The sequence below is a fragment of the Mus musculus genome, chromosome 14 (genome assembly GCF_000001635.26).
Source record: "Mus musculus strain C57BL/6J chromosome 14, GRCm38.p6 C57BL/6J".
In the NCBI taxonomy this organism is placed as follows: Eukaryota; Metazoa; Chordata; class Mammalia; order Rodentia; family Muridae; genus Mus; species Mus musculus.
Window position 1 is genome coordinate 45849157 of NC_000080.6, and position 17148 is coordinate 45866304.

The window sequence follows — 17148 nt, forward strand, 5'->3', positions numbered from 1 at the left end:
TTGTAGATGATTGGGAGCAGATCAACATGGGTGCTGAGAACTAAAGGCAGGACCTCTGCAAGAGCAGCAAATGTTCTTAACTGCTCAACCATCTCTCTGGCCAGTGTTTCATAGATGCTCATAAATATTTGTGGAATGAAAAAGTCAGCTACATTTATCCTAGTCAGGTACTCTGGTTCTCGGAGTTGTACTTGACATCCAATAAGCATCCACTAGTGAATGAATGAAGCTGTATTGAAATCCCATACTGACTAAGAAGGAGTCTTGTGGCTTGAGATGAATTTTAAAACCTTTCTGAGCTGCCACTTCCCCATTAGAGGATTGGTGCCTTGTAGAGACTTGTGCTCAGATGCCATAAATGAGTCTTGAGGCAGGAACTGCTTTTAGGAGCACAGTGCATCGATACAAGCCTCCCTACCATGATTAGGACTGATTATTTTTTCTTTTTGATTATATTTAGCCCTACTCTATAAAATCTTTGGGAATTCAACAAAAGCCATTAACCAAAGTCTTGGTAACCCAGTTCCTCATCATTCCAGTGGACCCTCAACTATGAAGATCATAACTTTTCGGTGCCAGAGTCAAGGAAGGAGCCTACTAAACCTCCAAAGTAGTGAAATTCCAGCTTCCCAATGCCCTGGTGGCCTCCTGCCTGCATTGTTGGAACTGGTTTTCCTGCCCCTCCTCCCTTCATTTTCCCTACATGCCATTTGGTTTCCGATAGGTGGGAACAGTACGTTACCCATGTTCTTGCTCTGGTCTGCTTGCTTTGCTTCCTACTCCAAATCAACACCCAAGCTCCCACACACTCTCAGCTCCTTATCTCTGAGCCCATCTCCAGCTTGCACTGTTTCTTTCCTGCTAGCTCACACCCCAGCTATGATAGGCTTCTTACTGCTCCCAGACTTTGCCTCAGGACCTTTGCACTCAGTTATTCCTTCTGACCCATTGTTCCTGAGTCATTGTTTCTTATGCTTGTGCACTTCCCATGCCTAAGGTATCTGGAGGGCTCACACTCTCACTTAGATCCTGGCTGCAAAGCTCACCTTCACCACAGTTGCTTTTGCTTGTTGCAGTTCAGTGAAGGCAGACACCTCTCTGGTATGCTGCTGGCTCATGAGGAAGACATGCAAAGGATGGGGAGGGGACCCAGCAGTACCTCCCCCATAAGATGCTTTAAAACCATCAAAGCTCCAACCTTGGAAAAACACACAGCGACTTCATTATTTAATAAGCCCATATCAAGAACCATCACTGGACAAATGGTGTGTGTAAACTGTTGTTAGTGGGCTTCTCTACACTAAGGTGCAAGTTCCGAGAGCTGAACCAGAGCCAGTTTTCAGTCTCTGTTGTATCCTTAGTGCTCAGCACACCCTAGGTAATCAGTGTTTATTGAGTAAATGAATGAATGATGAATGAGGCAAATGAGGGAAGAGGGAGGAAGGCGGTAGACGTGTGTGTCCACGTGGTCATGACTGGAACAGAGAGACACAAAAGGACAATTTTGGTTCTATTTCTGTGTGCTTGGGCTTGGCTTAAAGGAGGCTCGGTTCTTGTCACCTGGCACAGTGACAGCTGATGCCATAACAAAGCAATGTCCACTGAGTCAGGCTTTTGAAATGCTGGAAGGTATCCACGTGTCAGGGTGACCTTGAGAGTGGCATCCCACTTTGCTTGTTGCAGTTCAGTGAAGGCGGACACCTCTCTGGTATGTTGCTGGCTCATAAGGAAGACATGTCAAGAATGAGGAGGGGAGTCTAGTGGTATATCCCCCTGCCCCCGTAAGATTCTCCGAGTCTCTTTCAGAATTGTACTTTTTTGGACTTGAAGGAGGAAACTGGTTGTGCAGATTTAAAATATTCCCAGAAGATCCCATAGGATGTCAGAGAGTGAAGAGAAAGATTAGCTAAGCAAATGAGCACTTGGCTGGAGATTTAACAGGCAGGCATCGTGTTAACCTCGGATGCTCTCCAGGAGCTCAGCAGCTATTCGGCTCTGGTCACTTTGTCTTCTAACTATTTAGTCTTCTGCCATTATTCCTGTGCCAAAGGAAATGAACTGTGGCTTCCACAGGTGCTGCTAGACTTATTTGGAGATGGCCAGAGAGAAAAGGGGCAATCAGGTTACAAATAAAAACAGTGATGGGCAGAGATGGGGAAAGGTCCACTTCTTGGTTTCACTTAATGGCTTCCCTTCTGCCCAGAAGGGAACCTTTCATGGAGACAGGGGGCAGCCCCTTTTTAGTGTGTGGTGGGGGCTCCAGTGTCTGCTGGAACACTAATTTCTCACCCAGTACCACAGGGGTGGCTCTGTGAAGCCAGGTCCTCCTGTGGGTTCTACAGGGTGGAGAATTGGGTTGTCTTCCTCCTGCTTGCTGTGGGGGCAGCCTGCACAGGGGGGTCTGGCTCTCTGTAATCCATGTAACCAATCTCCTATACCAAGTTCTTTTCCCCTAGAGACCCACAGAATAGTTTTTAAAATTTTCTTTCTTTATTTTTTAAAAGATGGATTCATTCATTTATTTTATGTGAACACACTTCACTCTCTCCAGACCCACCAGAAGAGGGCATCGGATCCCCTTACAGTCACCATGGTTGTGAGCCAGTATGTGGTTGCTGGGAATTGAAGTCAAGACCTCTGGAAGAGGTCCAGCCCCCCTACTCACTTATTTTCTAAGTTGCATTCTCAGCTCAAAGAATTTTTAAGCTTTATAAAGATAGAGTCACTTGTTAGGTTGTTATAAAGAGGTTTTCAGTGCATAAAATGTAAAGTACTGACTTTAGCCTGTATGGGTACATACCCCCACTCATGAGGGTTTTATTTTTCTCTTTTCTGTTCGTGTTTGTATGTGTTGCATGTACTTGTCAGTATAGGTATGTTTTTGTGCGCATGTGTACATGTGCACATGTGCTCAGTTGCTTACAGAGCTTGGAGATAGACAATGGGGAGGTCTTTCCCCATAATTTTCCTTCTTTTCTTTTCTATCAGGATCTTTCACTGACCCTTGAAGCTCATTGACTAAACTGGCTGACCAGTGAGCTTCAGGCCCACCACTCTCCCATTGTTAGGGTATTAGTCACATGTGACCATGTCTCCTTTTTAAACAAACAAACAAACAAACAACAAAAAACAAACAACAAAAAACAAAACATGGGTTCTTTGAGACAGAGCAAGAAGGAGCAGAAGGTCCTCCATCTTGTGTTCTTGCTGAGGCTTTTTCAGGTTTGATAGAATTTGATCTCCTTAGTGGAGAATCCGGTAGAAAAATTATCCCTCTCTATTCTAGGAACTTGAGGTCAGGATGCCCTAGCTAGCTTGTCTTCTGCTAAACTGCTTGCTTCAGTGCAGCTCCCCCTGAAGCTGCTAAGTGAGATGCCAGGATGTGTGTGTGGCTTTTTTTTTTTTTTTTTTGGTCTCAAAAAACCAACCCTGTACTCCAGACATGCAGGTCTACAGGTAGTTCCGGAATACCCAAATGGAGTGCCAGCTAGTTAGAATAAAGACCTTCAGCTGGCTATAAACTGCATCTTGAGTGGTCACCTCTGGAGAGTTCTCCATGACACTGAGAACCCAAACTTAGGTCCCATGCTTCGTATCAGGCTGAGCCGTCTCCCCAAGCCCCTTTATTCAGTTCTGGATTTGTGGATTTCCTGCACATAGAGGTTTGGACGCTGTCAGAAACTCTCTTTCTCTCTCCATCCATCCCTTCCTTTCTTTTTTCTTTTGTGTGTGTGTAGTGTATACATGAGTGTGCACCTTTGTGTGTGGGTGTGCTTACACCTGTGCATGTAGGTGTGGAGGCCAGGGATTTGCGTTATGTGCACATACACACGTGGCTGTGCTCTCCTATGCTGCACCTGTGGAGGCCAGAGGTTTAAGCCAGGAGTTTTTCCTACATAGCTTCTCTCCCTTCATACTTTTGAGACAGGGCACCTTTATTGAACTCAACACTTGCTGTTGTATCTGGACTGACTGGCCAACAAGCCCATGGGATTCGTCTACCTTCAGTCCCCCAAAAGCTGGGTTACAAGAGTGTGCTGCCCATACCTGACATTTTTGCAGGTTCTGCAGATCTAAACTCAGCCCCTCATGCTTGCACCACAAGCTTCAGCTACTGAGCCTTCCCCAGCCTTAGGCACTGATTTTCTCACTGTATGTTTAAACTCCTAGACAATGCTTAGGTTTTTTTTTTTTTGTTGTTGTTGTTGTTGTTGTTGTTTTATGGTCTTAGAGTCAAACCCAGGGCTTTATTGTGTTATGCAAGTCTCTACCATTGAGTTATTCCAACAACTGTTTTATTTTTATTCTGACCCAGGGTCTCACTAAATTACCCAGAATGCTCTTGAACTCATATAGGCCAGGCAGGCCTTGAGTTTGTCATTCTAGCTGGGATTACAGGCATTCTCCACCAAACCCATGAATGTATTTAATGTTTTTTAAAAACTTCATTTTCCCTCTGTATTGCCAAATGTCTACTGTCAATTAAAGTATGGGTTTGGGAATTTCATATATCTCTAAACCTTAGCTTCTTCAACTACAAAAGAAAACTTTATATTTAATAGGTCATTTTGTCGAAGACAAACAAGCCAACTTTGATTTAACCTCACCATACTTTCTGAGTTTTCAATAGAAATCTGACCCAATCCTCAGTTTACAGAGTGGGACTGGCATCTCCACGACCTTCTGATGACCTCTTCTTCTCTCCTGCTGTGACTCACTACTGTAGACACCGGCTCAGGGCCAACAGAGCATTAGGTTCTTCTCTGGAAACTTCTGATGTGAGGCCTCTGGATGGAATCCAGGGAGGAATTCTGAAATCACCTAGGAGACTTGCCTTCAGGCACACAGCTAAGAGATCATCTAGATTAAGTTAGCCTCTGGGCATGCCTTCGACCCGATTATGTGGGTTAAGTTAAAGAAACCTGCTCAGCACCATGAGCTTCGTCAAAAGGCTGAGTATGAAGCAGGCCGAGTATGAAGCAGGCCGAGTATGAAGCAGGATGAGTATGAAGCAGGATGAGTATGAAGCAGGCTGAGTATGAACATTCATTATTCTCCCCAACCTTTCCTGCTATGTTGGATTCTACCTTGGACTTGTGAGCTTCTTTCCTTGAGCTGCTTTTGAAATATATGTATATGTACGTGTATGTTTATGTATGTGTATGTTTATGTATGCGTATGTCTATGTATATTCACTTCAACAGGAAAAGTAACTCACATAAAACTCTGGGTAGGCAAAATGGTTCAGTGGGCTAAGGCACTTGCTGCAAAGCCTGATATCCCGAGATCCATCTCTGAGACCCACATGGCCCACAGAGAGAACGGATTCTTATAAATTGCTTTCTTATGTGCACACACCATGTGCTCATGTGCACATCTATACATATACACATAAACAAGGAAATGCAATCACAAGGAACTAAGTAAAATCGCTACGATAAAATAAAAACATTACAAAATGATACGTCCAGAGTCTGCCTGTTCAGAGAACTCGTCTTCATTTTTAGACACTGGAGGAACACTTTTGACCTCTGGGATTCTGGCTCAAGACTCCCAAGCCAGTCTTGAGTCACTGTGACTGGTAGTGACTTTGGCTTTTTTGCCGGGTCCATGTTGTTCCTGATGCTATGGTCTTCTGCATCTGGACAGTGAGATGAAGTCTACATTGCATCATTGTACCCAAATTGGAGTCTTGATAACCTGCTAAGAGTCACGGCTCTACTGGAAATTTCTTAATTTCCCCTTAGGACTGGACATGATCTTCTACCCAAAGCCTTCTTTGTTATAGGTTTTCTTCTGTCCCAGTTCTAGGACCATGAAGAATATGGTTATGTTATCAGGTTTTGCTGATAGCCCTTCTCCTCCTGTGTCTGTTTGTTAAAGCAGTGAATTGTCTGTTATTCATTTGAGTGTCTTGAATAGGCAGCCAGTCTAGATGTCTCGTCGCTCTCTGAAGAGGACCTTTCTCTGCACTATTGGTGGCTGCATTTAGGGTCCTGTCCCAGTGTAGCCACTATGGTTCAACCTCTCTTGACTCTTCCACCACGAATCTTGGTCCAAAGTAATTTCTGATCACACCAGACCTTCTCTAATACAAAATATAAACTCCTCTCCAGTTCTAAGTGAACTGCAATCTCCTACTGCAGTTCTTCCATGAACCATATAATTACTATATGCTAGGTGTTAAGACTACAAAGAGGAAGAGTTTTGAAGATATTACATTATATAAACTGCTCTCAGAGCACAGAAGAAAGAAGAGCAGATGGGAGGATGGTGGTATCGAAAGAAGGCTTTAGTACCAGGTGTCTTGAGCTGACCCTCAGGCAGAAAGAGAAGCTAGGGTTCAAGACGCACTTGAGGAACCAACTAGATGAGCACGGCTTCCGAACCAAATAGGAGTTGGGGACCAAGGGTTTGTAGTCAGGCCACGTGGCTGGGGCTCTGCTGTTCAGTAACTGGTGGCTGGAGAGTTTGAGGTAATGGGTCATCACAGGCAGGTGGGCACTCTTCAGAGGTGGGGTGAGAAGGAACTGAGGCTGGAGGTAGGAAAGCCAGTGGAGAAGCTCTAATGTGATGGCTGAGGCAAGCCACGCCATGGGAGGTTCTCAGGCTAAGACTGTAGATACAGGCTACATGGGAATTGCCACGGGAAGATTCTGCAGAGCAAAGTGGACAGGGTTGGTGACCAATTGACAAGAGGGATCAGTGACAAAGAGGGAGGCCCTGGGGACAACCGAGAGCCACAATGGAATGTCCAGTGCTTCTGGAAGTTGACTAGGGATTAGGATGCTCATCCCTAAGTCAGGAAACACAAGAAGACTTGTCAGAAAGGGTGGGATTTGATTTGGACATGATATGTGAGAAGAGCCTGAAGGATGCCAAGTGGAGATGTTCCCTAGAATTCTTGGCTTGAGAATGGTTAGGAAGCCATAAATACATACTAAATGGCTATAAATTCTGAAAACACATATACCGTTTTGTCATATATTAAAACACAGTACCAATAAATCATCTCTGATGGATCCACCTTTACTTCCAGACTTTATGACCATCCTTTAGAAACTGAGTGGAGTTGGAGTACCGGCCAGTCAGCCAGACTGTGTAAATAAAAAGAGAAAGGCTTTGGATATGGAGCCTTGTGAGACAGAGTACCCGTGGAGCTAAGGAGACTGAGAGTAGACACTGGAGCAGTGCAGGGTGAGCTTTAAAGCACAGATAGAGCTCGGGAGGAGAGCAATGCCTGTATTCAGATGACAAAGGGTGTGTGCATATCATCCTAACCTGCCACCAAAACACTCTCCCAACCCCAGCGGCTGGCGCGAGAAGTATTGATCTCCCAGAACAGCCACTCTAAACCTTTAGCAGGTAATAAGGTCTTTGTGAAGCTGACCTTCCACACATGCGGGGCAGAAATGGAATCAGGGTGGGGAGGTCAAGATGGAAGGATGCAAGTTAGCACTTCTGGTATTTTGCAACAAAGTTTTTCCTGTAGTTCTTTCTTAACACACAGAGAAAGATTTTGTTTTTTCTGCATCCAGAATCTAAAACTGCGCTTCCTTTTCATGTGTGTGTGCACACACTCGAGTGTGTGTGTGTGTGTGTGTGTGTGCTTCTCCTTCCATGTGAAGTCCAGAAGACAGCCTTAGGGGTTGTTCTGTACTGGGCTTTCCACCTTTAGTTTACAAAGGGATCTCCCATTGACCTGGGACTTGCCAAATAGTTCCAGGCTGCCAAACTGGCAAGGTAGAAAACTCAAAGGCTCTGCCTATCTCTGCCTCCCCAGCAGAGGAATTGCCAACACATACACCACCAAGTCTGGCTTTTAAGTGTGGGTTTTGGGGCTCAAACTCAGTTTCTTCATTGACTGAGCTGCTCTCTAGGCTCTGTTGGCCCCTCTCTCTGTGGTTTCTCTTGAGAAAGCTGAAGGAAAGGAAGCAATGTTCATGTCAGAATAATCTTAGTAAGTTCACAAACACTCAACCTCTCCCAGCCATTTCTGGAGAATTTCTCTGTTTTGTCCTCCCTTTCCCCATTTTTCCCCTTCTAGGAAGTTTTCTGTTCTTTTTTCAAAGGAATTTGAACTTAATTTGTATTATGACTATTGACTGTTGTGGTTGTAATGGCTAAAGAAACTCCTTTTTATGCTAGGCATCCATCTTGGTACCCAGTAGGATGTCTGTCTCTGACTCCAGTCGTTGCAAGATAAATTCCCAGTAACCCTACTCAACGACCCAACCCCAAAATGTACAGCTGTGACCTTATACTTGTTATGATACAACTAACTACTTTTAGGCTTCTGTAACCTGCTTATGCCGACATTCAAGGACTATTTTGAGGTCTCCTTGACCACCTAATTTTGGCAGAACAGAACAGCTCTTGGTTTGCTTGTGCAGATATTCAAGGTCTTCTTGTGTGTTTTTCTCCCACTTTTAAAAATTCTTCCCTGACTCCCCCTGTCCCTCAAGCCTTTGCATGGCAATGCCTCTATTTTAGCTCAAAGACTGTGGCTCCGCTTCCAGTTTAAATGAATTTGGCTAATTGTAATCTTATTCAGTCCAGTGGTCTCAAACTCCATAGCATTACCAATAAAGTGCTCTGGGAAAGTTGTAAGAATCCTGTTCTTTCCGAAGGGTATTATGAACCACACTCCCCATAAGATACAACCCAAGCGCCTCTGTTCCTTTCTTCTTCTGTGTGATTCAGAGGACTAGTTCCTTCCCTCCCCCCCCTCCCCTCCCCTCCCCTCCCCTCCCCTCCCCTCCCCTCCTCTCCCCTCCCCTCCCCTCCCCTCCCCCCTCCCCTCCCCTCCCCCCCTCCCCTCCCCCCCTCCCCTCCCCTCCCCCCCCTCCCCTCCCCTCCCCTTCTCTTTTCTTTCTTTCTTTTTATTTGAGTTACTTCTTTTTATTAACGCATACACAACTACTTGTCTTCTGGTTTGTTGAAGCAGTAAGTCAGACAACACTTGCCACAGTAATGCCTGTCCAAGTGGCTTCCCATGAAAACTCCAGCACCACACTCATCAGAAGGACACTCTCGACAAAGTCGGCTAATTTTGCCATTTTCATCCACCTTATAGTGTTTCAGCACAGCCAACTTAACCTTCTTCCTCTTATGCTTGTTCTTCTTGGGAGTGGTGTAAGACTTCTTCTTCCTTCTCTTAGCACCACCCTGAAGTCTCAACACCAGATGAAGGGTGGACTCCTTTTGAATGTTGTAGTCAAACAAAGTACAGCCATCTTCCAGCTGCTTACCAGCAAAGATCAGCCTCTGCTAATCAGGAGGAATTCCTTCCTTATCCTGGGTCTTGGCCTTTACATTTTCTATAGTGTCCGAGGGTTCAACCTCAAGCGTGATAGTTTTCCCTTTAAGGGTCTTCACAAAAATCTGCATCGTGGCGGCGGCTCCACCTATGATGGCGGCGATGGCGGATCGGAAAGGGAGGACCAGTTTCTTAACCATTCTTTCATTCTGGATCCTTGACCCGGCTCTTCTCCTCTTCCCCCTGGTGGACTCTTTACAATGGAAGGCTTTGCCCAAGGCGTGGCTTTTGCCCCTTAGTTATTTTCTGCATTCTTTTTTGTTCAGCTTAGTCTACCAAATGTTAATTGTAAGCAGGCTGTTTGCAGTACTCATTCATTCTCATAACTTTACGGATCCTGCCTCTGTGGAGTTTCTTGCCTTCACACCTCTCTCACAGCCAGCCAACTCCCATGGCTGTCACCTGGGTCACCTACTTACACAGTTCCTCCTAGCACAGCCCCTCCCCCTCCTAACTGGCTCTTTGATGTTTTGTGTCACAAATGATAACCACGGCCTCGTCTTTTTTCTGTTTCTTGGCTGGGAAGTCTGGGGGTTTCTTCAATCTGCACCAGCATCTGAAGTAAAATCCAAAGTACTTCAACCAAACTTCCGCTGACGCCCCTTCCGCCTCTCGAGGGTCACAAAGTAAAACAGGACCTGGCTCGATGGTCCCTTCCTTCCCCCTTCTTCACTTTCTAGTCCTGTTTTATTCCAGCTGCCCACTCCTGTTAGTTTTGTTTTCCTTTGATTGTTTTCTTTCCTTTTGTATCTTGCTGTGAAGGGTTTACAATGTTATTTGGGGGCTGTTGCACCAATAGGCTTTTGTATGACAACGAGCCTGTGAATTTTCCTCAGTAAATTTCAATTTTCCCCATGTTTTATGTGTTTTACATACTAATTATTCAATGTCATGTGCTCACATTTTCTAGTTAGTATCTAGTTAGTTGTTTCTTTGCTTTTTAGACAGCAATTTTTTAATACTGTCTAACTAATCTTTTTAGGTAGAAAACTGGAAACTGTTGCTAATATCCTGTGGAAGACCAGCTTGTTGAAAATTTGTTTTCTTTATTTTTTTATTTTAGTATGTCATAGTGTCTTAGTTAGGGTTTTAATGCTGCGAACAGACACCAAGACCAAGGCAAGTCTTATAAAAAACATTTAATTGGGGCTGGCTTACAGGTTCAGAGGTTCAGTCCATTATCATCAAGGTGGGAACATGGCAGTATCCAGGCAGGCATGGCGCAGGCAGAGCTGAGAGTTCTATGTCTTCATCCAAAGGCTGCTAGTGGAAGACTGAATTCCAGGCACCTAGGGTGAAAGTATTAAGCCCACACCCACAGTGACACACCTACTCCAACCAGGTCACACCTATTCCAACAAGGCCACATCTCCAAATGGTGCCACTTCCTGGTCCAAGAATATACAAACCATGACACATAGGTAAATCTACCAACAAGGCCACATCTCCAAATGGTGCCACTCCCTGGTCCAAGAATATACAAACCATGACACATAGGTAAATCTTTCTTCTTAGTTCAGTAATTCTCATTTCTTTTTATGTTGGCAAAGTTGAAATCAGAACTGTACCCTGACCTTTCTAGACCAAACTGAGGTCCCCTGGGTGGAGGCGTGTACATTGTCAAGGTTCTTCATAGCTACCACGCTGAGGGGCCGATAGCCTGAGCCTGAAGCCAGGCAGCCTTGAAGAAGGCAAAAAAAAAAAAATGGATTAAAATTATGTTTGGTTCCATCAGCTTGTTTGGCTTTTGGCTTTTTACTGGACATTTTTTTTCCATGAGGGTAGTTATCATAATAGACATGTGTTTTTGATATATCAACCATGGGGTGTGTGGTCTTGTTTGTTCTTGATTAAAAAGCCTGTGTCAAATAAGAAGTATTTCAAAGTTATAGTAATAATTGGAGCAATAAGACGGTAAGGGGTAATTAAAGGATGCGGCTTTCTTTCAGAAACAAATATGAATCTGGTGACCACATGTATTCTCCTGTTCATCTTTAGTGAGCATGGTGACAGATGTCATAGTAAGAAACCGAATGCTGCAGGTTCACCAGCTAACGTGATAGGCCCAGATCCCTGCATTGCCCAGGTCAGGAATTCCCATTTTAGAACACCATTTAAATACAGACATCAAGTATGTCACTGCCCGCATCAGTTCTCTTCTTCACACGTTAAATGGGAAGAGCAGTGAGTTGTGCTTTCTTCTCATTGTGACTGTGCTGACTAAAAACTGTGGCTGTTTCAGATTATTGCTATTTAATTAAAGTCATTTAAAGCCTTTCTATTTCAGTTAGTTTGACTTGGAAAGACTCAGACCCATTGAGAAAGATAAATTTCATTTGGGGCAAGCTTTTTATTTTCATGCTACACAGTGCTATTTTCTTCTTGTTGCAAGAATCTTCCTGGGTATAAAAGCCTGGAAGAGAATACAAAATGATGCTGTGTTTAGTACTGAATGGTTTTCCTGTGATGTCTTTGAGGACCATCATCATACATTAAACATCTGCTTCTTTGTCTTGTCTTATGCTTTATTATCCAATTCCCATTGTTTAAATTTTTTTTTATGCTTTTAAATATAATTGTGGACTAACAGCAACGTGTAGAGTAATATAGTGGTAAGAGGAAGTTTCTGTTAGAATTTGGTTAGCTTCAGTTACACTTGACCAGGGAATGCAGAAATTCAGTTTAAGGAGAACAGAAGAAAAGAATGTAATAGTATGTCTACCACGCCAGTGTATAAAACGAGAACACAGCACAAGAAAACTATAAACTACATGCTATATTTTGTATGGGAAACAGATGCTGTAGGAACAGCATGAGTATGTAGCAAGTGGTATGTCGCTCTTTCTAGGAGCCTTATGAAAAGACTGACAGTGAGCTGCTCATGCGCAGATGGGGAAACGCCCTTCTCCCCAGAGTAGAACATTCTGCTTCAGACTGGCTGATTAGCTGGTGTGGTTACGGTCAGTTTTATTAGTTATTTTGCTCATTGACTAGAGCCTAATTTTAATGAAAGCAAATTAACTTTAATTTAAAATTTCATTTAAGGACTAATTGATGCCAGCACATGCTTTCTCATTGGCATATTTGTAAGTTAATTAGCAAAGTCATGGGAGAATTAAGTTAAGAATCTATCTATCTATCTATCTATCTATCTATCTATCTATCTATCTATCTATCTATCACCCTCTAACACAGTATGTTATCCTAATGAGCTAAGAACACATTTATATCTGTTATTCAATTTAAGGCATAAAGGGAGGCTCACATTGAAAACGGTAGGTAGATTGTAGATTTCAAAGTCACCAAGGCTCACTTGAGAAATCGGCAACCTGGACTCTGAGACTGCAATGCAAATCAAGATGCAAGGGTTAGGTTTAAGCAGAAAGGACAGAAGCAAAGAAAACACAGCTTTAGTGCTTATGTCTCATTAATACTGGGGTTGCTCTTCCACTTAAGATGTCCCTGGGTTCTCTGCACGCCCACCCTGGAGAGTTTACTCTGCAGAGCCCCTCTCAGATTTTCAGCCTTGGTGTGTCTGCTAACCATGCCCTACAGATTCTACAGATTCTATGTGCCCACATCTGTCTCTCTGGATAAGTGCAAGTAGTTTTATAGCACATGTTCTTTACTTCCAAAGACATAATTAAAATTTGAAAGACCATTGAAGGATACAAGCCATTGAAAGACATCTAAACTTGAATTTCATGGTGGGGGGAGGATGAAATGATATGGAATAGTAGATCTAATGGGACTTTTTTTTTCAAGTATGAAAAGTAGGTGATGTCAACTACTTTACACACACCAGTTCATTCTCTGAAGGCCCAGAAGTCAAGGTGAAACTTGAATGCAGTCATTTAGACTCTCAGGGCACTGGGAGTTGGTCTCTCACTGAAGAAAGTGATCACTTGGTTCAAGTAGAGAAACGTGATTCCTGGGTGACTTGGTTAATAGACCTGCAATGCACTCAACTGTCGAGCGCGCCCCCAACTCGCCAGCAAGAACGACGCCACAGCAGGATCCTTCTGCACACGTTTATTCAGTCCTGTTTCTTCTTTCTCCACATATCTCCCTTGTTTATATATCTCCCTTGTTTTTATATCTCCCCCCTAATAGTAATCCTCTCTCGAATAATAATCCTCCCTCTAACCCGGGCCTCTCACTCTTTTATACTCTCAGTTCCCATCCACGCACAGCAGGCCACGCCACCTCACCAGGCACGCAGCTTCAGCTAATCAGGGCAGCAGGGGCATATCTCCATCAAATTGGATTCACCTGTATCCTGGTACACCTGTGCAGCTCTCAAGATGTTTGTGGCTTATATGAGGAAGTCAGGTGCAAGTCATACGACTTAGCTGCAGTCCCTGGCGCCTTTGGGACTGCCGCCACACCCGCTCCCCACAATTCCCCCTTTTTTCTTTTTTGGCAGAGAGAATGTCTGTAGATAGCCCCCCGCAGCCATGCCCCTTACCCGTCCTTGGGTGACAAACAGCATTGGTTTGATCCCTGTCTTAGGTTGGTGACATGCCCAGGGAGTCTTATCACTGACTACCTCTCTATTATGCCAAGCCACACCTGGGGAGATTGTGTTTTGCTTGCGGCAGGTGCATCAAAAGGCCAGGATGTTAATTAACTTATGGCCAGATCTTAATAGCTGCAAGCAAGCCTCATGGGTGAAGGTAGAGGTCTGATCCCCAGTGTGCAAGCATAGGGGCCCTACACAAAACCATCCCTTAGGCTCATCACCCAGAGAGGTCTTGGCCAGCTCCCGTGTCGTTTTTCCTGGGGGAAGGGAACTAGGACACTGAACCTTCATGCAATCAGACGTGCCTTCCACAGGATGCCAACAGCAAGCTATCCTCTGTGCAGTGCTTAGCCTCGCACCCCACGGCATATCGCAGCATAATTTCTTTTAGAGCGGCAAACCGAATCTGAGGAGATTGTCCCGCCTCCACTGCAGCAAAAGCCTACGCTACCATGGCGAAAGTGCGGGCCCGCACACTCTGCACCTAACACATGTGCCAAACACAAAACACACACACACACTATAACAAGCATACATCCCAGGGCTCTCATCCCCGCTCATCTTCCCTGAAGCAAGGGATAGATAGCCAGAGAGGCTATCTCTTTAAGGGGAATTCAGGGATCAAAAAGGCATGGAAAAATTTGAATGTCATGTCGAGCTGGTATCGGCTTCTGGAATACCGAAAGGATCTCCCATCTCGGCTCCATCCTTTGTGCTTGTGGGACCATCCACCACATCCACAGGGGCAACTGGATCAGGAGCCTCATTCTTGCAGCATCTCACCAATCTCTCCAGCACCCAAAGAGGTTCCGTCTGGTCCTGTGGAAACACACAAACAGACCCTCTCGCCCACGTCAACACCTGATCTGGTCGATCCTCTCCAAATATCCGGACAGAAGGTCCACCTACAGGTGGCTGCTGAGGAGGCATAGGGAGGCGGCGCAAAAGCTAATTCGCCTTCCTCCTCCACCTCGGCTCTTTTATTTTGTCCTTTCTGTCCACCTGATAACACTGTGTCTCCTTTCTTTTTCCTTTTTCTTTTTAAGCCCTTCTCCTCTTCCGACATACTTTCCTGTTGCTCTGTAAGGATTTTCTGACCTGTCTTGACTGCCTCTCGATTCAAACAGTAACAGAGTCCATATATCAGAACAAACAAGACCAAAACTATCAGACCTACCCACAAAGGGTCAATGGGAGAAAAAAGCATAACTACACAGCGAGGATCTATTGATCACTACACTGAGGTTATCATAGTTCCTTAACTTGTCCCCAAACCAGGAACCTTAACTTATCCCAAAACCTACTTCCTGGCAACTTTATATTCGCCTCTATTTTATCCGAGGTCCTTCCCAAACTCCTGGGGTTGCAAGTTTCACTCACCGTGAACTTACCCTGCCAGCAACCACTGACTGCTGAAAGTTCTGAACTCGGTGGGGGAGTCGGTTCCCCGTACGGGCCACCAATTGTCGCGTCTGCTCTCGACCAGCAAGAACGACGCGACCACCAGTCCTTCTAACAGCAGTTTATTCAGTCTTCATCTTTCTTCTTTCTCTTCATCAGTACCGTTCCCCAGCTGAAGAGTTCTGAATCCACGCCGGATCCTTCTCAACAGTCTGTTTTACAGGAACTTTTATTAACCCCTTCTTCCCCGTGATGCAGTTCTGAATCCTCCCTGTAGCAGGGGGTCTTCGCTCGTGCCTGAAGATGTTTCTTTTCCCGGGTTTTGGCACCAACTGTCGAGCGCGCCCCCAACTCGCCAGCAAGAACGACGCCACAGCAGGATCCTTCTGCACACGTTTATTCAGTCCTGTTTCTTCTTTCTCCACATATCTCCCTTGTTTATATATCTCCCTTGTTTTTATATCTCCCCCCTAATAGTAATCCTCTCTCGAATAATAATCCTCCCTCTAACCCGGGCCTCTCACTCTTTTATACTCTCAGTTCCCATCCACGCACAGCAGGCCACGCCACCTCACCAGGCACGCAGCTTCAGCTAATCAGGGCAGCAGGGGCATATCTCCATCAAATTGGATTCACCTGTATCCTGGTACACCTGTGCAGCTCTCAAGATGTTTGTGGCTTATATGAGGAAGTCAGGTGCAAGTCATACGACTTAGCTGCAGTCCCTGGCGCCTTTGGGACTGCCGCCACACCCGCTCCCCACACTCAACTTCTGTGTTATACTGCTGACTGGCCAGATAAGATGTAGCCATGGGGCCCGGCGTAATGGCACCGGCCTTTAATCCCAGCACTTGGGAGGCAGAGGCAGGCGGATTTCTGAGTTCGAGGCCAGCCTGGTCTACAAAGTGAGTTCCAGGACAGCCAAGGCTACACAGAGAAACCCTGTCTCGAAAAACCAAACCAAAAAAAAAAAAAAAAGATGTAGCCACAGATGCAATAGTGGTAAATCTGCTATGGGGACAGCCAGCTGCTTTCTGAGTGGTTCTCAGTCCCCTTTGTGTTTACTGCTGTAAACCTGATCAAAGTCTATAGCTGGGAGGCCAGGAGCCCTGGTGTAGAAACTAATGCTGCTGTGGATCTACTACTTTAGTTTATGTCCACAGATCAGCGCCTCTGTCAGCTATGATAAGAGAGGCCTACTTTGGATGTGGGGAGCCATTTCTGGTTAAAGGGCTGGGTTGCTGTTGAGAGCTGAACCCTAAGGTAGGATATCCATACAATCTTCCCCAAGGCTCAGGGAACTTTGTGAACGAGTGTATGGGAATAATGTAAGAAGGGGAGGAAGGGGTACTGTGTTTTCACATGCTGTCTTCCATGCATGACCTGGCTGTTGCACCTGTGAACTATCAGTAACTGTGATTAATAGCACAAGGCCTTCAGGATGTTGGCCTCTTCAACTCTGTCATGGAGAGGGGAGGAAATCACAAGGCTGTCTTAGTTAAGGTTTCCATTGCTGTGAAAAGAGACCATGACCAAAGCAACTCTTATAAAGGACAACATTTAATTGGGGCTGGCTTACAGGTTCAGAGGTTCAGTCCATTATCATCAAGGCAGGAACATGGCAGCATCCAGGCAGATGTGAGGCTGGAGGAGCTGAAAATTCTACATCTTAATCCCAGGTGGACAAGAGAAGACTGGCTTCCACAAGGCTAGGAGGAGAGTCTCTAAGCCCACCCTCCAACAAGGCCACAACTCCTAATAGTGGCACTCCCTGAGACAAGCATATTCAAACCACCACAGCTCCATGGAACTTTTCAAGGATATGAAAAGTTAACGGATGTTGGGAGAGGAAGAGATATTTTCTCTATTGATGTAGCTACTGCTAAGGAGTCCATGCTCCTGTCAA

At 45.0% G+C, this 17148-nt stretch overlaps 1 pseudogene; it reads right to left on the reverse strand.

Annotated features, from left to right (window-relative positions):
* Positions 1 to 8898: 8898 nt before the first annotated feature.
* Gm8317 lies at positions 8899 to 9390 on the reverse strand (annotated as a pseudogene).
* Positions 9391 to 17148: the final 7758 nt, after the last annotated feature.